Raw genomic sequence first — 24,920 nt, 5'->3', positions numbered from 1 at the left:
ACTTGGTGGGCTATAAAAGTGCTACATAGCAGGCAACAGCATATACTTGAGTTCATTGGCTGCTTTCCCCTAAAATAAAACCCCCTTGAGGTGCAGATCAGACTTCCTCATCTTCCGCATTAACCACCAAGTATATCCAGGTCCCTGAGCAAAAGCAATCTCATGAGTGGGTTTCCCTTTACCTGAAGCAGGAATAACCCAGACTGTCTTCCCCAGCAAATTCCTTATGTACACGACAGGAACTTTATCCCCTTCTACAGTATGTAAAAGTTCTGACTGGGCTGGGCCAGCCCTGTTGGCAGATCCTCTGGTGTTAACCAACCAGGTGGTTTTTGGTAAATATGTATCCCAGTGCCTGAAAGCCCCACCACCCATTGCTCTCAGTGTAGTTTTTAACAGCCCACTGTACCATTTGATTTTCCCAGAGGCTGGTGCATGATAGGGGATATGATATACCCACTCAGTGCCATGCTCTTTGGCCCAAGTGTCTATAAGGTTGTTCCGGAAATGAGTCCCATTGTCTGACTCAGTTCTCTCTGGGGTGCTCCATCATGAGCCCATCTATATGTTGCATCTCTGCCCTGGTGGCCTGAAGGGTCATGGGCCCACCGGACCAAAAGTAATTCACCCTTATGTTGCCAATCTAAGTCCATCTGAGCCACTTCAATCTCAGCAGCTCTATCCATTTTTTGGTTGTTCTGGTGTTCCTCAGTGGCCCAACACTTGGGTACATGAGCATCCACATGCTGTACCTTCACCACCAGGTTCTGCACCTGGGCAGCGGTATCTTGCCACAGTGCAGCAGCCCAGATGGGTTTACCTCTGCATTGCCAGTTGCTCTGTTTCCATTGCTGCAACCAGCCCCACAGGGCATTTACCACCATACCAGTCAGTATAGAACTAAAGTACTGGCCAATTTTCTCATTTAGCAATGTTCAAGGCCAGCTGGATGGCTTTCACCTCGGCAAACTGAATCGTTCTGACTTAGCAAACTGACAAGTTCCGCAACTTCTCATCTGGGACTCCATACAGCTGCCTTCCATCTCTGATGCTTTCCCACAGTACAGCAGGACCCATCAGTAAACAAGGCATATTGCATTTCAGTTTCTGACAGTTTATTATATGGTGGGGCCTCTTCAGCATGCATCACCTCCTCCTCTGGTGACATTCCAAACTCTTTGCCCTCTGGCCAGTCCACGATGGCTTACAGAATGCCTGGACGACTGGGATTTCCTATTCAAGCTCGTTGTGTAATTAGTGCGGCCCACTTACTCCATGTAGCATCGGTTGCATGATGTGTAGAGGAGACCCTGCCTTTGAACATTCAGCCCAGCACAGGCAACCAGGGTGCCAGCAGGAGCTGTGCTTCAGTGCCAATCACTTCTGAAGCAGCTCGAACCCCTCATAGGCTGCCAGTATCACTTTCTCAGTTGGTGTATAGCTGGCCTCAGATCCTTTGTATCCCCGACTCCAAAAGCCGAGGTGTTGACCTTGAGTCTCCCCTGGAGCTTTCTGCCAGAGGCTGCAGGTAGGAGCATCCTCCCCAGCTGCGGTGAAGAGCACATTTTTTACATCTGGCCCAGTCTGAACTGATCCAAGGACTACTGCATGAACTATCTCTCATTTAATTTGCTCAAAGGCTTGTTGTTGCTCAGGGCCCCATTTAAAATCATTCTTCTTCTGGGTCACGTGATAGAGAGGGCTTACAATCAAACTGTAATTTGGGATGTGCATTCTCCAGAACCTCACAGCACCCAAGAAAGCTTGTGTTTCTTTCTTATTAGTTAGTGGAGACATTGCTGTTATCTTGTTGATCACATCTGTGAGGATCTGGCAATGTCCATCTTTTATTTCCAAAAATTGAATCTCCTGTGCAGGTCCCTTGACCCTACTCCGTTTTATGGCAAAACATAAAACAGGATTTGGATTATTTTCCTCCTTTTCTCAAAGACTTCTTCCGCTGTATCACCCCACACGATAATGTCATCAATGCATTGCAGATGTTCTAGAGCTTGCCCCTGTTCCAGTGCAGTCTGGATCAGTCCATGGCAGATGGTAGGGCTGTGTTTCCACCCCTGGGGCAGCCGGTTCCAAGTGCACTGGATGCCCCTCCAAGTAAAAGCGAAGTGTGGCCTGCACTCTGCTGCCAAAGGAATTGAGAAAAATGCATTGGCAATATCAGTCGTGGTATCCCACTTGGCTGCCTTTGAGTTCAGTTCATACTGAAGTTCTAGCATGTCCAGTACGGCAGCACTCAATGGTGGTGTGACTTCATTCAGGCCACGATAGTCTACCTTTAGTCTCCACTCTCCGTTAGAGTTTTGCACTGACCATATGGGGCTATTAAAGGATGAGTGGGTCCTGCTGATCACCCCCTGACTCTCCAGTCTACGGATCAGCTGATGGATGGGAATCAGGGAGTTTTGGTTGGTGCGATATTGCCGGTGCAGGGTTGTGGTCAGGAATGGTACTTGTTCTTTGACCTTCAGCAACTCCACAACAGAAGGATCCTCTGAGAGGCCAGGCAAGGTGGACAGATGCTCAATTTCCTCAGTCTCCAAAGCAGCAATACCAAAAGCCCATTGGTACCCTTTTGGGTCTTTGAAGTACCCTCTCCTGAGTTAGTCTATGCCAAGGATGCATGGAGCCTCCGGAGCAGTCCCAATGGGGTGTTTTTGCCACTTCCTCCCAGTCAACTGGGACTGTGATTTCAGCCTCCAGTTCAGTTCACTCTTGGGATCCTCCTGTCACTCCAGAAATAGAAATGGCTTCCACCCCTTGACAGCTTGATGGCATCAGGGTACACTGTACACCGGTATCTACTAGAGCCTTATACTTCTGTGGGACCGATGTGCCAGGCCATCTGATCCACACAGTCCAGTAAATCCAATTATCCCCTACCTCCACCTGGCTGGAGGCAGGGCCCATCTAATATTCATCACAACACTGGTCACTTATGTCTTGTATACAGAGATTAGTCTTCTTTATCACAGGAGCTGGAGTAAACTCAGCTCTTCCACTCCATCTGGGAACCTGCTCAACTGAAGCCACAGCTTTCATCCTTGACCTTTGTTCTCCAATTCACACACTCGTTCCTCCAGAGCTCAGGTAGGTTTTCCATCCCACTTTCTCATGTCTTGTCCATGATCCCGCAGGTAAAACCATAGGGTGGCCTGTACCTCCTATATCTTTTCTCTTGAGCAGTAGGATGCCTTTTGTTACTAGCTGATATGTGGGTTGCTACACACGGGGACCTCAATAGGTTGTCTTTCAATTGTTTGAACTCCTGGGACAGTTTTTTCACAGCTGAAATAATGGAGGGGTGGGATTGTCTTTGAACTCTCAGAGCTGGCGAATCATTTAATCCGCTGTTGGTGGTACTATGTCATTCCAGGTTATTGCTGCCAATGAGTGGGCATATGATGATGGTGCATTCCGTGTAAATTTACGCCACATGTGTTGTGTACATTCGACTTCATCTGCATCTACGGATGCATTCCCAGCATCCAGCCTGTGATAGGTCATCTCTACAATGGCTGATTTAATCAGAGACTGGATGCCTTTCTCTAGCGTGGTCCAGTTGGCCGAACGACTCATAACATTATCCTCGTGTGGAAACCATTTATTTCACAGCTGCCAATAGCCACCTCCGAAGGCTGAGGGACCATTTTTCTTTTGCAATTGCTTTGTCAATTCCCCCTTCTCTAGCAAGTGATCCCAGCTGCTTAGCTTCCCTACCTTCTAGTTTGTGACCATCGGCTGGCCCCATTGTCCCAGCATCGGAGCAACCAGGTGATGATGTGCTCGCCTGGTTGACAGGTAAAATCTCTTTGCATATTCCATACCTTGCTTGAGGTCTGGGGTCGAGAAGTCACCACTTCTTCTTCTTCCTCTGATTCATGTAATAGTAACACTTGATCAGATGCTGTCCCGTGTAGTAAATGCATTGGTTCCTCATCTTTCTTCACTGTACAGGTTGCTTACTGTGCTGCATTCTTGCTTTTTCCCTTGCATACAGGGGCAACCGATATTGGCACGAATTGGTCCTCTGTTTTAGCTGCAGTGATTATCGCTGTGGTTGGAGTGGCTGCAGTATTTGTTGTCAGGGTTGGTGCAGCTGCTGTGCTTGGGGTTTGAGTGGCACCAGCAGCTACGCTGTCTGTTGCTGTCGGGGTGTGGGTAGCTGCTGTACTTGTTGCTGGGGTTGGTGTGGTTGCTGTGCTTGGAATTGGATTAGCTGCGTTGTCTGTTGTAGTCAGAGTTTGCGTAGCTGCTGTACTTGTCACTGGGGCTGGTGTAGCTGCTGCGCTTGGAGCTGGAATAGCTGCGCTGTCTGTTGCTGTTGGAGTTTGAGTAGCTGCTGTATTTGTCGCTGGGGTTGGCGTAGTTGCTGTACTTGGAGTAGCTGTGTTGTCTGTTGCTTTGCCATCAGATCCAGAGATATTTTTTTTCCCTTTGAAGGTGCTGGACGGTATTGAACAGGGCTCTGTAAGCATAGGCCAAGCCCCAGCGCATTGCCATGATTTGTCCCTCTCTGGTATGACCAGGATGACAACATCATGGTGGAGTTCAGGATCTTGTGTGGTAGGACTAGTAGAATACCAAGTAGAATTGCAACCCTGGACTTTAGCAGGGCAAACTTTGGCCTTTTCAAGCAATTGCTAGGGGAAATCCCATGGGCAAGGCTGCTTGAAGGTAAAGGGGCCCAAGATAGTTGGTTGACATTCAAGGACTGCTTTTTCCGTGCTCAAGATCGGAGCATCCCGACACGTAGGAAGTCAAGGAAGAGGGCCAAGAGACCTGCGTGGCTAAATAGGGAATTGCTGGGTATGCTCAAGTGGAAGAGGAGAGTTTACAGGTCATGGAAGGAGGGGCTGGCCACTTGGGAGGAATATAAGGCTGCTGCTAGAGGATGTAGGAAGACAGTTAGGAGGACTAAGGCATCCTTAGAATTAAACCTGGCGAGAAGGGTCAAGGACAGCAAAAAGAGCTTTTTCAAATACATGGCAGACAAAACTAACACCAGAGGCAATGTAGGCCCACTGATGAACGGGATGGGTGCCCTGGTGACAGAAGATACAGAGATGGCAGAGTTACTGAATGCCTTCTTTGTCTCTGTCTACTCTGCTGCAGGCAGTCCTGAAGAGCCCTGTACCCCTGAGACCTTAGATGAAGTCAGGTCGACGGAGCGGTTTGCCTTAGTCGATGAGGAACGGGTTAGAGATCAGTCGAGCAATCTGGACATCCATAAATCCATGGGTCCAGATGGGATGCACCCACGGGTGCTGAGGGAACTGGCGGAAGTCATTGCTAGACCGCTCTCCATCATCTTTACCAAGTCTTGGGAAACGGGAGAGGTGCCTGAGGACTGGAGGAAAGCAAACGTCACTCCAGTCTTCAAAAAGGGCAAGAAGGAGGACCCGGGTAACTACAGACCGGTCAGCCTCACCTCCATCCCTAGGAAAGTGATGGAACACCTTATCCTTGGTGCCATCTTAAGGCATATCAAGGATAAGAGGGTTATGAGGGGCAGTCAACATGGCTTCACCAGGGGGAAATCATGTTTGACCAATCTCTTAGCCTTTTATGAGGAAATAACACGGTGGATGGATGATGGCAGAGCGGTGGATGTGGTCTACCTTGACTTCAGCAAAGCATTTGACACAGTCTCCCACAGCATCCTCACAGCTAAATTGAGGAAGCGTGGACTGGATGATCAGGTAGTGAGGTGGACTGCGAACTGGCTGAAGGAGAGAAGCCAGAGAGTTGTAGTCTATGGGGCTGAGTCTAGTTGGAGGCCTGTAACTAGTGGAGTGCCTCAAGGGTCAGTACTGGGACCGGTATTATTTAATCTATTCATCAACGATTTAGATGAGGGAATTGAGTGTACTATCAGCAAGTTTGCTGATGACACTAAGCTGGGAGGAGTGGCTGACACGCCAGAAGGCTGTGCTGCCATCCAGTGAGACCTGGACAGGCTGGAGAGTTGGGCAGGGAATAACTTGATGAAATATAACAAGGGAAAGTGTAGAGTCCTGCATCTGGGCAGGAGCAACCCCAGGTTCCAGTATAGGTTGGGAAACGACCTGTTAGAGAGCAGTGTAGGGGAGAGGGACCTGGGGGTCCTAGTGGACGACAGGATGACCATGAGCCAACACTGTGCCCTTGTGGCTAAGAAGGCCAATGGCATCCTGGGGTGTATTAGAAGGGGGGTGGTTAGTAGGTCGAGAGAGGTCCTCCTTCCCCTCTACTCTGCCCTGGTGAGACTGCATCTGGAATATTGTGTCCAGTTCTGGGCCCCTCAGTTCAAGAAGGACAGGGAGCTGCTGGAGAGAGTCCAGCGAAGGGCAACAAAGATGATTAAGGGAGTGGAGCATCTCCCTTATGAGGAAAGACTGAGGGAGCTGGGTCTCTATAGTTTGGAGGTAACTGAGGGGTGACCTTATAAGTGTCTATAAATATATAAAGGGGGAGTGTCACGAGGGTGGAGCCAGGCTCTACTCAGTGGCAAACAATGATAGGTCCAGGGGTAATGGGTACAAACTGGAACACAAGAGGTTCCACTTAAACTTGAGAAGAAACTTCTTCTCAGTGAGGGTGACGGAACCCTGGAACAGGCTGCCCAGGGAGGTTGTGGAGTCTCCTTCCCTGGAGACATTCAAAACCCGCCTGGACACATTCCTGTGTAACACTATCTAGGTGTTCCTGCTCCGGCAGGGGGATTGGACTAGATGATCTTTCGAGGTCCCTTCCAATCTCTAGCATACTGTGATACTGTGATACTGTGATACCTCATAAAAGTGTTTTACTTATTTTTCTGGATTTTGCACTTGTTCAGGGGTGAAGTTCCAAAGCACTGGAGGGGCCCACTGGCCTAGATATTTGCCCATACTTGACACACCTTGCCACTCATGACTGTCCAGCCTCGGGGATAATCTCTTGGTCCTCCTGCATCGTTGTCTAATCCCTGACTCTGCTTAACTTTCAAGATCAGACAAAATGGTTGTGGGTAAAACACACTCTATATGTGTGCCAACATGGTGATCCCCATCACAATCAGCAGGCAGGTCTCAAGAGTATCCAAAGGCCATTCAAAACCTTCAGAACTCTCAAATGATGCTGTAAATAGTCTGTTGGGGAGCTGGGAGCATAAGGGAATGTCTCCTTCATAGGCTGACCACCTGAGGAGGGAAAAAAGATGTGTAATTGCTAAACACTTCCATTATATACCTCCCAAAGTAAGAAGGTGATGACCACACTGGGAACGCAAGCCGGATCAGTTTCATTATCAATGAGTCTATTATGTTACAAGCCATTACCATAAAGTACAGCGAAAGAAGAACCTTAGCCCAAGCCTGTCAGCCAATGAACACTAAAACAGCAAGTACCGGCTGTAAATAAGGTATGACATGCCAAAACTCTGAGATCAAGAGCAACAACTTTGAGAGCCAATAAAATCACATTGTGACAAGTGACTTTTAATCTGAAACAATGAATGCCTATCACAAATATGATTAGGCACACCCTGGTCAGACCTGTCGTTATCTCAACCCTTTGTGCCCCAAAGAAGTGTCATGGTTTAAGCCCAGTTGGTAACTCAGAATCATGCATCCACTTGGTCACTCCCCCCAGCCTTCATCCCTCTGCTCCCGGAGGGATGGGGTGGAGAATCGGAAGAATGTAACTCCCACGGGTTGAGATAAGGACAGTTCAGTAACTAAGGTATAACATAAAACCACTACTGCTAGCACCAATAATAGTAATGATAAGGGAAATAACAAGGGAAGAGAATACAACCACTCACCACCCACCAACCCAAGCAGTGATCTAGCTCTTCCGGGTAACTGCAGGATACCCTGCCCGACGAAGCTGTGATCTCCCCCTTCCAGGTAACTGCCCCCAGTTCTACATTCTGGGCATGATGTGCTGTAGTATGGAATACCTCTTTGGCAGATTTGGATCAGGTGTCCTGTCTTTGCTTCCTCCTGACTTCCCCTCCTCCCTTGCAGAGCATGAGACTCAGAAAGTCCTAGAGCAGAGTAAACATTACTTAGCAACAACTAAGAACATTGGTGTTATCACCGTTGTTCCCAGTCTGAAAGTCAAAACCACAGCACTGCACCAGCTACTAAGAAGGAGAAAAACGACTGCTATAGCTGAACCCAGGACAATATCTGTAGAAGCACTTCCTGTTATCTTTCACATCCCTTGCCAGATTTAATTCTAACTGGGCCTTAGCTTTCCTGACCTAGTCCCCAGTTTCCCAGACAACGTCTCTGTATTCTTCCCAGGCCACCTCTCCTCAGTTCCACCTTTTATAAGCTGCTTTTTTCCCCTCAGTTTTCTCAGCAGCTCCTTAACCATCCATGGAGGCCTCCTGGCCTTCCTGCTGCATTTCCATCTAGTCAGGATGCAACACTATTAAGCTTGGAGCAGGTGCTCCTTGAATATCAACCAATGGCCTTTGGCCCCCCCTGCCCTCCAAAGCTTTTTATCATGGTTCCTGTTGAGGCCAAAGTCTGCTCTATTGAAGTCCAGGGCAGTGAGCTTGCTGTGTGCCTTTCTCGCTGTCCTGTGGATCTCGAACTCAACCGTCTCATGATTGCTACAGCCAAGGCTGCCCTGGAGCCTCTCATTCCCAACCAGTCCTTCACTGTTGGTGAGCACGAGGTCAAGCAAGGCACCTCTCCTTGTCAGCTCCTCAATTACTTGTAAGAAGAACATTGTCTTCCTCAGAATCGAGGAACCTCCTGGATAATTATAAATAATAAGATGGATGAGCCTTAATTTGATTTAATTTTATCTTATACTGTTTCCTAGTAGTAATTCTAAATTTTTGATCTTCATCATTTTGGACTAAATTTCATAATCTTTTACACACTAGTGAGCAATCACTTTAGCAAATAGTTTTGCTGCTAATCAATAGGATTAAACATTTTAAGGATGTGCTCAATAAAGATTTCCAAAACTGAGCCCTTCTGCTTGCAATTGTGTAACTAGGGAGCTCCCTTAACTTTCTGTTAAAGAACATTGCAAGCTTTTACAAATTTGCTGGGAAACTGCTGTTCAAAAACCTAATGCATATAGTAAATAAACAAGGAAATGTTAAAACTGAAAAATGTTTGTAGAACTGCCGAGTTATTTTAAGCTTTGTAAGTGATCTCATAATATGGAAATATAAAAAGGAATGTAAATGACTTATTCAGTAAAAGGTGAAATATGACAGAAGTTGAACTCCCCATCTTTTTGATGAATGATTCAAAGGAAATTGTTGTGCTTATAATTTAAAACAATAATCAGTGATTAATTCTTTGATTTTTGCAATTTTCTCATTCTGGTGCATCAATATGTCTGAAAATGGGCAACAAAGACAGCAATACAAGAAATAACCCATTGTATATAATTTTGTGTGTATGTTCCAGAGCACAACTCCGGTCCTGATTATCAAAGCATGAAACCATAGAGTGGTTTGGGTTGGAAAGGACCTTAAAGCTCATCTAATTCCAACCTCCTGCCATGGGCAGGGTCATCTTCCACTAGATCAGGTTGCTTCAAGCCCCTTCCAGCCTAGCCTTGAACACTGCCAGGGATGGAGCAAACACAGCTTCTCTGAAAAATCTCTTCTAGTGTTTCACCACCCTCACGGTGAAGCTTTCTTTCTAATACCTGATCTAAATCTCTCCTTTTTCAGTTTAAAGCCATTGCCCCTTGCCCTTTCACTACATGTCCTTGTAAATGTCCCTATACAGACTTCCTGTAGGCCGCCTTTAGGCACTGGAAGCTGCTCTAAGGCCAGTCTCCCTGGAGCCTTCTTTTCTCCAGGATGAACAAACCCAGCTCTCTGATCACCTTTGTGGCCTTCCTCTGGGCTTGATTTAAGAGGTCTTTGTCCTTATTATGTTGGAGTCCCAAGAGCTGGACAGAATACTCCAGGTGGGGTCTCAAAGAGCAGATTAGATGTGGAGAATCACCTCCCTTGAACTGCTGGTCACGCTTCTTTTGATGCAGTCCAACATACAGGTGGCTTTCTGGGCTGCTTTTTCTATTAAAGTATAGCAAATAAAAATTCACTTTGACTTTTGTTCAGTTAGACAAACATCTTTCTTAGAAAAAATTCACCTAAAGGACTTGACTTTTAAAAATCTGGATTTCAGTTGCTAAAAAGTCTATCTAACAAACTCTACTGCTTTTTGTCAAAAAATGGCTGAGGTCTATATGGCACGTAAGGTTCTATTTTCACACTGAATAACTTGGCGAGTTTCCGAAGTCACAAATAGCCTGTGAATGTTCAGTAGTTCTATCCACAACAAGGTTACAACAACTGGCACAGTTTTGAAACTGATGATCAGAATTATGTGTACAGTTCTTTGTAATTCTTTAACAGAAATATCCAGTGCTTATTTTGGACACCTTATGTCGTATTGAGCAATACTTACATTTAGAATCAATTCTGTTGGAATCAACATATGAATGATGGTTAATGTAAAGTCACAAACACTGGCCTTTCACTACGTCAGTTGGTAAGATCAATAAATCTGATCCAAAGTTCTTAAAGACACTTTCCTGAACATTCTGAAGCAATGTATTTTTGCACTGACATTGTATACCAAAGAAGCTATTTTTGTGTGATTCATATCCTGGTGTTTGTAAACACTGTTAATAGTTTCTGCATGAAATGGTGTTTCCATCACATGTAGAAAAAATGAACAGTAAATGGTCTTGTATATCCTCAAGTTGACAAGTTCTATCTTAAAATTCATTAATTGTTTACCATTATAAATGGCTTTAACTAAAGTCAGTCACTGTCATAAAATGCAGTTACTTTGTACCTCTCTGTGGGTTTCACAGGCTTCGGAAGGCACTGGCTACACAAATGTGCAGTCAGATTACTCAGGATGCTCTAGCTACCCTAGTGCAGAATATTGCTATTAAGATAATTTTCTATGCCCATCAGTCAGATGGTATTCTCACTTCTTTCTTTCTAACATTTCAAATGATGCTGGTTTTTGCTTTATTTAGCTAATGATGTATCTACAGGCTTTTCTCCTAAGGCAAGTTATCAACTAAATACTATTAACTTGAATTCAGTGACTAAAATAAGTTACCTTAATATCAGCTAGAATTTTCTGATTCTCTTGTTTAGGGTTTTTTGTTTGTTTGTTTGTTTCCTAGTTTGTTTTCTGTTAAAACTGTAAACTTACCAGTGTAAAGGCAGTATCTCCCTAGATTCCTACAGCATGTAGTCCTGATCTTTATGGAGTTGTGAATATTACAGCATGAAAATAAATCATGTTAATAAATACTATTCTACTCATTTAAGCACTGATTATCAATATTAAGGTGGAGTTAATAACAGTTTTGTGTGAGAGTTCTTTCTGAGTGAGAGTTCTTTCTGAGTAAAAAAAGCTTTAACATCAGCTCTTGCTGCAGCCAAATATTTGTAAAGTGAAGTTGCTGAGAGCCAAAATGGTAACAGTCATCTTGCAAACAGATGAGATAGTCCTCTGTTAGTGAACTTTTGCCCTAGGAAGCAAGAAAGTAAAGGAAAGGAAGGAGGAGAAAATAGAAGAAATGCTCAGTAATTATTGCACAGTATTACCTTGCAATTATTGTTTCATTCAGACACTTGTATAATAAATCTGTTGAAATAGTCTGAGTGATTCAGATATGGGTGGGCAGGTGTTATTTTGAAAATGCCATTGGATGTTCATATAGTCGTTGGGTTGTTTCCTCTTTCCTAGCCAAGTAAACCGTGACAGAGTGGTGTAGTAGACTATTAATGATGTAATCTATTTAATTTAATAGAACCTAATTTGGTTCTATAAACATAATTTATACCCTGTGATTCCTGCTGAACTGGAAACAGAAAATTAAAATTTGAAATCAAGTGTGCACATTTATCTTTTTAAATCTTCTAAGTCTTTGAAGTCTAAATCAATGAAATTCATAGGGTTTGTGAAGGTGGTTTAGTGTCATCTGAAGTTTAAGTGAGAAGGTAATGTGTTTAAGAATGATCACTTCACTGTGCAGTAATGTTAAGTGCTCCTCTACTTTAAAGAGTGAATTTAGTTGCAGAGTATTTTCATTTTTGATGCTTTAGAATTCCCCATACATCTTGGATGCCATTAATGTAGGTCGTTTGTATTCACTGTTAGGTTTTTTACACTGGCAATGGTACACTCTTTCATACACTGTGAAATTATTACCACTTTTGACTCTGGTTAGGTACGAAGTAGTTTCCATGGAGATTTGTACAGTATGAGTAGTTTTGTTTATTACCTTATGCTTTTTAAATATACTTTATTATTTGTAGCATCCTCACATGCTCATCATCTCTCTCTCAGACTCCACTGGCGCTGTTCCTCCAACCATTAAAAACTGTTCACAGGTTATCACCATAACAACACATCCAGTGAAAGTCAGCTGGGAACAGCTGAAATTAGTGCCAACAGTGGAGATACTTCTATACCCAATGCCTCCTGCTTCCAATGCAGAAGTTGTCAGGTTCAGAATATAGCCCATCATGAAGTTGGCAGCACAGCCTTTTGCTGGTTTAAAGTAATCATCAAAAGTAAGTGCTAAAAAAGGTAAGTTCTGGGATAACACTTAATAAATATGACCCTGTCTCTTTCACAGTTCAGTTTCCAGTACTGAACACAGTGTCTGTTTCCATGCCCAGCTTGGTATCAGGTCTACTATAAGAAATAGCAGGTTTAAATAGTTTTCTGCCTAAAACCTTTGATGCTAGTAAAATAGCTCCTTCCTTGAGTATCACTTTTTTACTTCAGGGAAACACTTGTTTACTAGGGAATAATTGTATAAAATTTGTTGGTTTACCATTTGCTTTAGTCATTATCAGTTGGGAGCTTCAGTGACCAATGATCTGTAGTTGTCTTCACTGCAGTCTGATCCCTGTGCTTGATGTTGTGGACAAGGTTCTGTAATGTTTGTATTTTTACTAATAAAGCCCTGCATTTAGATAGTGACAATTTCCAACATTTTAGAATGCAACAATGGAATATGCTGAGCAATAATACAGTGATGTACTATCTTAAACACACATTTGCTTGGAAAGCTATTGGTGTTGTTGCAGTCCCTCTGTGGAGCATTCTGCTCATGTGAATACTCACTTTAAGCACTTCATTATAAAGTCTGGTCACTTGTTCAACAAAGGTAAATTTAAAGTAGCTTAAGCTTTGTAGCCAGGCTCAGACTTCATGCCAAAGTAACTGAGGTATGCCTAGAAAGGCTATTATGCCTTTTTTTTTCAGTAGGAAAGGGCCAAGAGGATGGAGGATTTGGTAAAGAGCATTTGTAAATCTTACTACTTCTACTTGAGGGTCTGTCATCTCCAGCAACTCAGAAGTTTTTAAACTAATTTAAGAGTATTCATGTAAAGGATTGGTAACTTTTAAGCATTAGATTGATTATAAATCCTATTTGTGCAGATAAGCTCTCTGATATGCAGAAACAGAATGCTTTCTAGTCAGCAGAACTTCTGAGATTTTTGAGCTTATTGCTCAAAATTCAATGAGCTTTTGTAAAATGCAACCAAATGTTCTGAATTAAGGACATAACACTGGAAAAGTAGTTACTGTAAAAGTGAGAAAAACCCAAAGCTACTTCCTCTGGCTTGGTTTCTTACAGAAGACAAAGCATGACTACAAAGGTTCATTGACATGATGGCAGAACATGAAAGAAGTTTATTGAGGATGGGACATATTTCCAATAAAATATCAGGAATGGCTTTAATAGAACTTTTAAAAGCTTTTTGAGCTCTTTGGAGTTCGCATGTTCTCTTTCATTTGGGGTATATTAAAAAGCACTACGAACATATTCAGAACTACTTTGCCTTTTTTCTACAGATATCATCGATTAAACTGCTTTTTAAATTCTTTGAGAATAGTCTTATGCTTACTTCATTGCGAGTTTCAGATGGAAGTTGGGATTTCTTGGTGTTTCTTATATGTACATGTATTTTAAACATACTTTATCAAAATACAATTTATTACCTGCCAATCCTGAAGAGGACTTCACTTTGGGGAGGAAAATAAAAACAAAGGTTAAGGTGGGAGGTAGTGTTAATATCTTTGGCAGTGGTTTGCTGTAAATGGTATTACCTCTTTCAATGTAGAAATCAGAATGCTATGATAAATTCATAATGTTTTTAGTTGGCTTGTACATATTGTTTAGGAGTAAAGTAATAGCACAGATTGTTTTAGCCAGAATAATACTGCACCAGTTGTGACTAGCCAAGATAAGTGGGTTACTCAAGCTCTCTCATTTATTTTAAAAAATTAGTTTGGCGCTTGTCAGGAAGTGACTTCAGTAAGGAAGCACAGTAATTCAGTTATCAAACACTCCTTTTTCTAACTCTTCCAGTGAAATGTATGTGAACTCAATGTATGAAAAACATTTATTTCCAGCTTCTTTTCTTCAGTAACTCACCATGTTACATGCAGCATGATTCACCCTTACAGTTTATCCATCATGGGGGGAGGCAGGGGGAAGAAGGAAAAATTCTAAGAGCACCTTAAATATATCCTTCCTTTGTAGGCAGTGATACTATTTCCAGGCAAAGTAGCTTGGTTATCTGTTTAGAGGAAATTTCTCTAGCTTCTGGGCGGTATACCCTTTGTTCCTGATTGTCTTGAGACAAACAATCAGAAAATCTCTAGCTTGGTGACTCTACCGCCCCCAGGGCTAATATTACTTTTTTCCAAAAACTGTGTTTGGATTGCTGAAATTGCAATGTGTCTTCTGAAAATTGTCGTTAATACTTTTTGAGGAACTGAAATAATGATAAAACTTGGAGAACGTTCAGAACGATTCACAGTCGCTATTCAAAGTTCACATTCTTGCTGTCAGGGGGAAGAAAAACTGACATATAAGTGTAAATTCATAAATATACATGACAGGCAGCAGAAGTGTCTTTCTTAAGAGGAAATATAGCTTTCAAGAAAGCTTCTGATGTCTACGGGTAATTTTTATTTTTTTTTTAATAGTTTTTACCTCCTTTGCTTCATGCGCATTAATTCACAAAAAATAATACTATGGGTTGAAAAAAAAACCCAGTATCACATTTGCCTGTATTTTCATTTTGGTAGACAAGTGATCTTCATTCCACTTTCAGTATTCTGCATGGCTTCACAATAAAACTACCTAGCCTCTATGAACAGTGTGACAGAGCAGCTCATGTCATTGAAGTTGGAAAGAACTCCTATGTTTTATTAATATCAAAGCATAGGGACCATCTCGGGGGTGGGGGGAAGGTGTGACTAAGAGTATGCTTTATATGCATGGTCAGCTATGTACCAGCAAGATTTGTTAAGTAAGAGGAAGAAAGCTGTAAGCAAAGTCTAGCACTGCTGTGTCCGTATATAGTTATCATTCTGGGGAGAAATACAGAGAAACAATAATAAGCACTTTGTTGTAGGAGAAATCAGAGACCTTTCCAAGAATACTGGCACAGTCCTGCTATAAGCAAACCTGGACTTTTGCAGCTTGTGCATCACAGGGTAACAAATCTTAGTGACATTGTGATTAGATAATGAAAAATATTTGTACTCTAATTGGGTTGGGCTGGGAGGAAAAAAAAAAGTCTGGAGTCATGAAAGGGTCACATTGTTTGAAACTGTAAGGAAAAGAATTCTATTCCAAAAATTGTCCTGGAAAATTCTTCTCCTTTCCAAGAGCAGACAGAAGTGTGATTTAGATACAAAAGCATGATTTGCAAATTTAATATGAACCTGAAATAGTTTAAGGATTTGAGCACACTGGCTGAAAGGACAAAGCCCAAAGTGTCTGTTTGCTTTGAGTGATAACAGAAAACATGAAACAAACCCACAGTTGTCTTAATTTGCCCTAAGCTGTGAATACTTTATTCAAGATTTTTTGATAAAATCTCAAACTACTGCTCAAGGTGAGAAGCTCAGAAATGTTTTTAAAGATATTAAGATATTTGCTGTTATCTCTTGAAGGGTGTTACATGCATATCATTATATGTATTATATATATTAAATAATATTATAGAATTATATACTATTATATAATGTTACCTGTTACCAGATTAGGAGCACTATATAAACTGGGGACACGTTTGCTTAAAGCCATTGAGGAGATATGTATCTTCCTTAGTACCAGGCATTATATACATTTAAATGACCTGCTTAATTGCAAGTCTGCGTACTGCATAATACTAAAATACATGAGGAAATCTATGAAGCAGGCTAGTTTTCAGCTGAAATGGAACAGGATGCCCACTGGAGAGAGTTAACCAACACAGTGGATCTGCCTTTTTATAGCTGGTGTGTAAATGAAGTAGTATGGAAACGCTAATAATATGGTTTTGCCACAGAGGGGCTGGTGTTGTAGGAGGACAGTCAACTTTGTGAAGGCAGCTGGGGCTGGAGATGTGGGCAGTACCATAAGCTACTGGGACATAATTCTTTAGATTTCATTTAGTGCTGCTGTTACAGATGCATCATAAAGCTTAAGTAGTGTACTGGAAGGGAGTTAAGAAAATCAAGTCTATCCAGAACCTGTGAAAGAGGTATCTAGAACGTGAAAAAAAACAGCTGGTAGGAAAGTAGGAGCTTGCATTTACAGCAGATCTGAATGATAGAACTATGTTATTTATAAGATAGATCTACACTGCAATCAGGTATTTAAAACCAGGCATCTGCACCAGCAGTTAAGGCGCTTGTGATGAGAACAGCTTTAAGCTATGGATGTTGAAGTGATATTACACACTGACAAGAAAAAAGAGAAAAATAAACCGAAGGTATGTTGGCTATAATGACAAAAGACCAGAGAGAAGAGAATATGGAAAATTTTCACATTTCAGAATTTAGCTTTTTGTGTTTCATGTGTTTTGGTGTTACCTATTTTGATTTTGTGTTCTGTGTTTTATCATAGCCTCTTAAAAATCTTCTCTGCCAGCAAAGTATTTTTTTAGTGAATAACTTCAACTTGTTCTAAAAGTAATTCTTTACTTCACTATTTTCTTGGTATTTGGAAACTGTCATGCAGTAAATAACTAAAAAAAAATAAATTTCTTTCTTAGAGGGGAGTTTATTTACTGTATTTCTTCTGGAGAGATGGAAATGAAGTTTAGTCTGTTATATTCATTTTATTGCCATTCGCTTTACGTGATCTTTCAAGTACTACAAACCACCTCTGGTAGAGACCCCAGCAGCAGTTCTGCAACTTGTTCCAAATAAAGGCCACTGATTTCCATCAAAGCCTACAGGTCTGGCATATTTCTGTCAGACTTCTTATATGACATATTTCTCTTATTTGATGTAGCCTGGCAAACAGCATATATATATAAGAAAGTATCAGAAACTTGCACGGGTAAGACAGTCTTGAAAATTTCAATTATTTGATTGCTTCAAGCTTTTTGCCGATTTAAAGCTTGTTGATTAATGCATTGCTGTTATAGAAAATCGTGTTGAATGCGTATGACCTAAATGGAGAAAAGAGGTTTGTCTCCAAGTAGGCTGCCTCCTGATATACCGAAGTAGAGTTCAGCAGAGTTTCATGGGAACAAAGCCAAAGTTACTGGGGAATTGGATTGAGTATATAGCCTTAAGACTTTCAAATATTGGTAGCAATTTCTGTGCTTTTGTAAAATACACAAAATATACCTACACACAGATTTTTAGTGATACAGTTCTTGAAGGCTTAAATATAAGCTTCCTGCAACATTTTTTTTCATTGAGTCTTTCAGCAAAGCCAGATATCTTCTCCGGTTTAGTCTAGAAATATGACAAGCTAGTACAATACATTTTTACTGTCACAACTATTTGCTAAATGGTGGGCCAGAGTGGATATGGAGTCATATAGAAAGTCTTACAAGACAAATAGTTTTTAGCACAAAAACATTAAACAAAGAATCTTCAAGGACCTAACATAAGCGATGCTGATTTATAGATTCAAAATATGCCCTGGAGTCTTGGACAGCCTTATGTTTTGCTTCCTCATTAGCTACTGATGGGATGACTGAGCTTGGAAATTTGCCGGAGTAGATATTCCAGAAAAAATATTTATGGTTAAAATGTTTTATTCCAACATGAATAAAGCAAATTGAGAATAAAACCGCATAACCGTCTTTTATTCTAGAGGAACAGCAGTATCTATAAGAGGAGTTATGGAATAACTAGTCTGGAATAGCTATTGCAACAAACTGACAGTGCATGAAATGCTTGCAGTGGATACTGTAGTGGCTTCTAGAACAGGGCCAAGATAGACTCAAAGGAGGCAAGAAAAATAAACAAACTAAGTCTTAAACAAAAGAGGACCAGAATATGTTTGTCCTTGTTCAAATTCACATGAGAGATGGAAGTCTCAAGGAGCTCTTCTGTTGCAGATGTTCCTATATGGCTTACAGGAAAGATCAAAAGAATAATCCAGCACCAGAGAGCATCAGTTATGAAGGATACCTGAACTATTCTACTGTCAAAATGTCTGGGTGGCCACAGACATTCACTGAACTGACAGGTAAAAATAGATCTTGTTATAAGTTTATTCAGAGAGTTCAGGTCCTGCCTATGGTTTTCTGGAGTGCTGGTAGGACAGATGCACTTCTGTTGCACTCCCATTGCAGACTTCAGTAGATCCGAGGCTCACATCTTCTTGTGGTTGGAAACTGTAGAGGCAGTTAAACTAATATGCAGCTTCATTAACTTTGAATCCCAAAGCAAAACCAAATAATTTTATTGACACATAGTATAGCTATGTGATTGGGAATTACAGTATTATATCCTCTCCAACTAATTACCTACAGATGATGAAGAAAGCTTGAAATTAAAATGACAAGTTCAGAGCAAGTAGGGGGAAGAAAGATCTTTTTTTGCTGAATTGAGGTTTCTGTCATCACTGAAATGAGAACATGCTGCTCACACCATCTATTTGTTGCTGAGGGGATCTCACGTTCTCAAGTTTTAAACAGCTGTCTAAGCTGAAAGGCAGTATTACACATCAGAAAGTCTGTTTGGCCTTTCTCTGTATTAAGAAGAACATAGTGCATCATATTTCATCTAGCTTTAATATATCCCTTGAGCTGCATTGTCTGAAAAATAGAATATGAAGATGATACAGTAATATTTGCCAGGATCATTCTTTAAACTTAAACATTGCTCTTCGGCAATGAAGTGTAATCCAGAACCTGTAATTCTCAAGCAGCAGCGCATTATCTGGACTGTTCAAAGTCACACTGGGTCCAGAAAAGGAGATTCACTACAGTACCCTGAAGATGACTGCAATGAGGCAGCAGTGATAAAACACGTCTAAATTTATCAACAGTAGGACCCATTTTTACCAGGTACCCCTCCATTTTTTCAGGTTACATCTGATGTGTGTATAGTGATTAGGACACTGCATATCACTGTGGGCTTGGAAACATAATATAAAAGGGCTAGAAAAGGTAACAATTTGGCTATTAAGAGTTTTCTGACAGCCCTGTTAATTTGATCTCTCCTTGTGTATTTTAACGTACTTAAAAGGTTATTCTCTCTGTGGTAACTCACATTCTCCAGTAAATGTCAATTATTTGTGACTTGAAGACAACAGATTCTTTTAAGTGTATCTATCTCGCTAGACACACAGCCTGTCCATCAGTATGCACAAACAACTATTATGCCCTCTATTAGAGGGCATATTGCCAGTTTCATTTATCTCATGCTAAATGTTCAGAGGCTACTTCAAATAAATACTTTGAAAGAAAGAAATGTATAGAACTTCAAACAAAGATAGGAAAGTTATGATGAACGCCAAGGCTTGGAGGGTCAGCTGGTCAAATGCAGTTGAATGCATTAGTTGATACGGTCTCATAATGGTTGTTAAGAAGGTGAATGGAACATACCAAAAATGTGATACATAGGTAGACTCTATGGATGCTGCTTACCTGTGAATGTGAGGGCAATACAACTTCAAGGGTTAGGTGGCAGGAAGCAGGGTGTCGTGGTTTAAACCCAGTCAGGTAACTTGTTCACTCACTCCCAGTGAGTGGTGCCGAGCTGACAACAATCAAGATCCGTGTCCGTCTCCCCCCCCCCCCCCTGCACCGGGGCTCTCTCCCCTTCCCCGCTCCCGGAGGAACGGGGAGGAGGATCGAGAGAGTGCAACTCCTACGGGTTGAGACAAGAACAGTCCAGCAACAAATCACCACCGCTACTATCAGCTACAACAATGATAAGGGAAAATAACAAGGGAAGAGAATACGATACCACCGGCCAAGAAAACGAGTTCCACCCGGAAGCCCTGTCCTTCCGGGTAACTCCCAGTTACCCCCCACCCCGGGCATGACGTGCTGTGGTATGGAATACCTCCCCGGCTAGCCCGGGTCAGGCGCCCCGTCTCTGCCTCCTCACAGCTTCCCCTCCTCCCTGGCAGAGCATGAGCCTCACAGAGTCCTTGGTCAGGGTAAACATCACTTAGCAACAACCGAAAACATCGGCTTCACCAACGCTGCTCTCAAACTAGAAGTCAAAACACAGCACTGCACCAGTTAACACAAAGGAAAAAACATGACTGCTACTGCTGAACCCAGGACACAGGGCAAACTTGATTATTTATTTTTTTTAAATTTTACTTAATGATGCACATCCACATGTATTTAATACAAACCCCTGTTCATTCTGAACTAAGTTACAGTTCAGAGTGAGCCATTGCTAGACTAGTCATTTTCATTATGGTAATATATTGTTTTCAGCTGCAACCAGAGGAGACATTCTTAAAAAAAGCAGGTAATTTCAACCTTTAAAACGATTGTACTCAGTTCCAGACAGTTAGGTTGGTCTAGACATCTTATTTAAACTGCTTTACTGAAGTCTGTGGGACCTTTCTTATCTAGTCGAGAAATAGGAGATAGTATTTGAATGCTACACTAAATACCTTCAACAATAAATACTGCTTTAACAGAAATAGGAATGATTTCTTTATCTTGGCACTGTTGGGAACCAGGCTGGACAGCAAAGGAGTTCAACATGTTGAATCACTGAAGTAAAAGCCAGATAATATTATGTTGTGAGTAAAAGAAGGGGCTAAAGGCGTTAAGGAAGGAAATGGGGATAAAGAAGAACATGTAAAGTTGCTACACTATTGTTTCTCTTAAGCATATGGGTCATGCCCACTGATGGTAAAACTCTCAGGCTCCTTTTTAATTTTTCCTCTCACCAGCATGCATGTGCCTGGAAAGTCAGCAGAGACTGTAAAGAATATGTAATTTTTCTTTATTTTAAAGTACAATTATTTTTCAGGGATAGAACAGAGACTTTTTTGAGTTATTAAATCATTAACAGTTCATATTTGTGTAAATATCTTTTTTGGTTTTAATTTTTAACACCATCACTCTATAGGCTTTCCATGTTAGTATTGTCTTTGTGCATTTGTAGTCTTGCCACTAGCTTGCAGAGTGTTCGTACCATCCATGCTTTGCTTATTGTATGCTTCTGCAGGATTAGAAATATGATCAGTTCTTAGATTTGTCTGGCTTTCAACTTGCAGCTCCTACTGCATGTAGAAACTGATGGGGATTCCTTCTCCCTTCAGTTGTTTCAGCAGTATTGAAAAGACATAAAGAAGGAGTGATTGAGGAGAAGGCCAGAGATTCCATGGCACAGCAAGGACAGTACAGCCAGAAAACCAGCTTAGTGCATTCTTCCTTGCAGGAAGGCGCAGTGCCATTTATTCTCCAGTGCCAGAAGAACTTTACTGAGGAAATGGGTGTGAGTTAAAGACTGAGGCTTCTCTTCCTTCATTCCTGTGCCAAGCGTACATCAGCTGAATCAGAAGGTCATTGAATACTAGTGACCGGCCTACTGCAGACTCTTGGGGTCCTGGTGCAGCTGGCAGGGTTGGGAAAAAAATGCCAGGCTGGAGCAGTATTGCCTCCAGTTCCTGAGACCCTTGGAGATAGCTGGTGCAACTATCTTGCAGAGATGTGGATGTCCACTGGGTGCTAGTCTTTGGTGAATACTAAGAAATGAGGGGATAATTTTATTTGGAAGAATAGAAGCAATCATGTCAATGCTAGGGAAATACTGAGGTCTGAGGTGGTGGGGAAGAGAGTAAGGTATAAAACTTAAAATATTTTTGCTAGAACTCACATAAGAAGGGATTTCTAGCACCTCAAGTGCTCTTATTTATAAAAAACCCAGCACGTTGCATGACTCTAAAAACACTTTCTGTTATATAAGGAAATATCATAACTGTATGTACTGCTTCTATTGCCTGCAAAAAAAACCCCATTTACAGATTTCTGGTGCTAACGTATTTTCATTTTTGTTATTGATATGTTTCTTATCTCCCCGAAAGCTTCCTTATTCAACTTTCTTCGTTAAGAATTTTTTAGATATCAATTACAGATCATTCTGATTAGCTTTTTAATTATGGATAGAGAAGACTATTTACAGCACTCCTGACTGGTATAAATCAGTCCCTGTGGGGAAACATAAGTAAAAAAGAGGTGAGCAGCTTTAAATAAAGAAATAACTACTATAATTTTCCATTGTCAAAAAGAAAGGGAAGCGTTTTCTATACCTTGTAGTAAATACAGACCTGAACTGGAAAGCACAGTGTGGGTTAGACTCCAAAACTTGAAATTATCTGAAATTGAGTTAACTTTACCACAGGTATTTGCTATGACGATTTTGAAGGAATTGATAATTTAACTTTGTAAATTCTTGTCGGTAGTCCATTGCATCACTTGGTTAAAGTGTATTACAGTTATGTTCACCTGAGATACTTTTTATATGAGAGCACTGTACTGTATTACAGTACACAGAATAGTAATACAGCTTCAGTATGATTTGTCAAGTAATCTTGAATTTTCCTCTTTTTGCAGATTCTCAAGCATCCACGGTGACTATCTGCCTGCAGAATATTGGAAGTGACCCTTGAAGAAGGAAACTCCTACTGTCATCGTCAACCTGAAATGAGATGGAAGTGGGCAGTGCTTGAAGACAGTTTGTGGAATCCATTAGGAAGCACAAGATGGGAGTCCCTTGTGCGTAACAGAAACAAACTGGGCTATGGGCACTGTTCTGTGGAATATATGGCCACAGATCTGTCTGGGAAACTTAGTCAAATCTGCTTTTGAGCCCTCTGTAAATGCAGAAATTTGGATCATATTCAAGGTTAACTAAGTAAAATGTGATTATTTGTGTTCCTGTCTCTTCACTGATGAGCTCTTACGTCCAGTGGAACCTAAGGGACAAAGTCATTATCAAATGTCTAAGTAAGTCTACAGGTATGTGGTATGAACAGTAAAAATACTCCGATTGTAAACCTTTCTGTAACACATTTAGAAGAATAGGCACAAAATAGTTCATCTTCTTTCCTTTACTTCAAATTCAATATACCTAGAAATGTTTTTACCATCATGTTTATAATTGTGTTTAGAATAAGAAAACTGATAGGTATTTCTGTTCAGTGCAATATACTTCTTGCAACATACTCTTGTAACAAGAGTGTTGTTCCCTACTAATTCAATATTTTGCTTTCATATATATTTATATGAAATCCTAGTGTATGTACAGTCAACTGTCACAACATGGAGCAAGACTGAGACTACCGTTCTTCAGAAGAAATCGACCTGATTGACATTCATTACACCACCATAACAGCAGTACCTCTCCAAGACACAGGGGACCTTCAGAAGCACTTTCACTGTTACAGGCACACATTTGTCAGATTTCATTTCCAAATCTCAAGATAAGGAACTAGGCAAATACATTCTTGTGTTAAGCTTATTTTCTACTTTCATAATTTGTGCAGTTCTCATGTAAATGTTTGCTGTCTACAGCAAATATTGAGGATTCATTACTAATCTCTGCCCCAGACTTTGGCCATAGGAGCACTGGTGACTCCAAACCATTTCTCTGCGTAAAAGAATATGCTCTTCTGGGTTAGTAAGGAGGGAGTATCAATATCTGACACTTACAAGTGGGAGGTTTGAATTCTTGGTCCATTTGAGCTCCTGCAGAATCAAAAACTCAGTTTAGGTTGCCTGCATCCCAGGTGACTGCAGTTAACGTTAAAATTTGCTTTAGCCAGATAGCACCAGGGATGCCAGCACCAGTGTTCACCACTTCTTCCTTTGTGGCCTCTTTTTGGATTGCCACTGATTATGCAGCCTGAATTTCCAGAAAAGCTTGATTGTCTTAGATCAGGAATTAACAATAATGTGTGAGTACTTTTTCAGACAGCATGCATTAGAGGATTTGATTTTTCTGTATTTATATTCTGTTAAATTCACCTAAACCAACGTATTAAGCTTTATGTGAGTTAGCACTTGTCAGAAGATACTTTCCCATTGTTAACAGCTTTCATTTAGAAAGTGGTAAAGTTTGTTGAGGGGAAGAAAACTTTTAAATAGTCATTAGGAGTTGTAGTTGTAAATAGCTTTACAGTTTAGTGTGTGCATTTATTTTAAACTCATAAATCTGAGTTTAATTTAAAAAGCAGTCCTATATGTCATTTGTCTCAAATGAAGCATGAACTCCATATGGATGAATCTACGTTCTTCATTTAGGCAGTTACTAAAAATATACAGCTGTGGCGTGATAGACAATAACCACAGTTATAAACAGAGGGTTGTCAGCTCTGGGTACAGTTTAAAGACAGACTCTGAAAAGACAATGTTCACAGTGTATGAAAATGAAGTGACAAGGAAAAACTTTTGCTTTGTTCATTGATGATTATTTGTAAGAGCAGCATATGTAAACCGAGACCTCGCTCAGGTTTCTTTGTGAGAGGTTATTTTGTGTCCAGCTCTATGTTTGCTTGTGCATTAAATGCATTGTGTTTTATTTCAATATAAATAAGAATTATCACACTGTTCCTAAAGTGTTCCTAAACTTCATACTCAGTGTTTCTGGCAAGTATAGTAGGTAGCCCTTTAGCTCTACATAATCTTC

The 24,920-nt window shown here is 41.2% G+C and overlaps 1 long non-coding RNA gene across 2 annotated transcripts in view; it reads left to right on the top strand.

The window, feature by feature from the left end:
• The window catches only part of LOC133271632 (uncharacterized), a 151,474-nt gene extending 126,942 nt beyond the window's left edge, over nt 1–24,532 (top strand). Inside the window, exons 5-7 of one of the 2 annotated variants that reach the window (XR_009744205.1) lie at nt 12,314–12,587; nt 18,371–18,501; nt 22,847–24,532. This is a non-coding gene — a long non-coding RNA (uncharacterized LOC133271632). The remainder of the gene's footprint in view (nt 1–12,313; nt 12,588–18,370; nt 18,502–22,846) is intronic. The other variant, XR_009744204.1, reaches the window with a different exon arrangement.
• Nucleotides 24,533–24,920: the final 388 nt, after the last annotated feature.

Source organism: Pezoporus flaviventris, unplaced genomic scaffold (genome assembly GCF_033815535.1).
Source record: "Pezoporus flaviventris isolate CSIRO_AGI_PZ_B2104156 unplaced genomic scaffold, CSIRO_AGI_Pfla_v1 ptg000001l, whole genome shotgun sequence".
Classification (NCBI taxonomy): Eukaryota; Metazoa; Chordata; class Aves; order Psittaciformes; family Psittacidae; genus Pezoporus; species Pezoporus flaviventris.
This window is presented reverse-complemented; position numbering and strand designations above follow the sequence as displayed.